At 41.4% G+C, this 838-nt stretch overlaps 1 non-coding gene across 1 annotated transcript; it reads left to right on the top strand.

Moving 5' to 3' along the window:
* Positions 1 to 315: 315 nt before the first annotated feature.
* Positions 316 to 423, top strand: LOC130947110 (small nucleolar RNA R71). The gene has a single exon (XR_009072520.1). It is a non-coding gene; the product is annotated as a small nucleolar RNA R71 (small nucleolar RNA).
* Positions 424 to 838: the final 415 nt, after the last annotated feature.

Below are 838 nucleotides of genomic sequence, written 5' to 3'. Positions count from 1 at the left end.
ACTGTTTGGTGCATTTTGCATTCCAGACAGACTCTGAGAAATCAAATTGACTTGTTGAGTCAATATCTTGTTCTGAGCCAATATGGCATTCAGAGTGTCAATCTCAAGAACTCCTTTCTTCTGACTAGTCCCATTGTTCACAGGATTCCTTTCAGAAGTGTACATGAATTGGTTATTTGCAACCATTTCAATCAATTCTTGAGCTTCTGCAGGCGTCTTCTTCAGATGAAGAGATCCTCCAGCAGAGCTATCCAAAGACATCTTAGATAGTTCAGAGAGACCATCATAGAAAATACCTATGATGCTCCATTCAGAAAGCATGTCTGAGGGACATCTTCTGATTAATTGTTTGTATCTTTCCCAAGCTTCATAGAGGGATTCTCCATCCTTCTGTCTGAAGGTTTGGACTTCCACTCTAAGCTTACTCCATCTTTGTGGTGGAAAGAACTTTGCCAAGAAGGCATTGACTAGCTTTTCCCAAGAGTCCAGGCTTTCTTTAGGTTGAGAGTCCAACCATATTCTAGCTCTGTCTCTTACAGCAAAAGGGAATAGCATCAGTCTATAGACCTCAGGGTCTACCCCATTAGTCTTGACTGTGTCACAGATTTGCAAGAACTCAGCTAAAAACTGATGAGGATCTTTCATTGGAAGTCCATGGAACTTGCAATTCTGTTGCATTAGAGAAACTAATTGAGGCTTAAGCTCAAAGTTGTTTGCTCCAATGGCAGGGATAGAGATGCTTCTCCCATAAAAATCAGGAGTAGGTGCAGTAAAGTCACCCAGCACCTTTCCTTGCATTGTTTGCATTATTGTTGTTTTCGGCTGCCATGTCTTCTTC

The sequence above is a fragment of the Arachis stenosperma genome, chromosome 8 (assembly GCF_014773155.1).
Source record: "Arachis stenosperma cultivar V10309 chromosome 8, arast.V10309.gnm1.PFL2, whole genome shotgun sequence".
NCBI classification, from domain to species: Eukaryota; Viridiplantae; Streptophyta; class Magnoliopsida; order Fabales; family Fabaceae; genus Arachis; species Arachis stenosperma.
The sequence above is the reverse complement of the archived record's forward strand: the minus strand, read 5'-3'. Positions and strand labels throughout refer to the sequence as shown.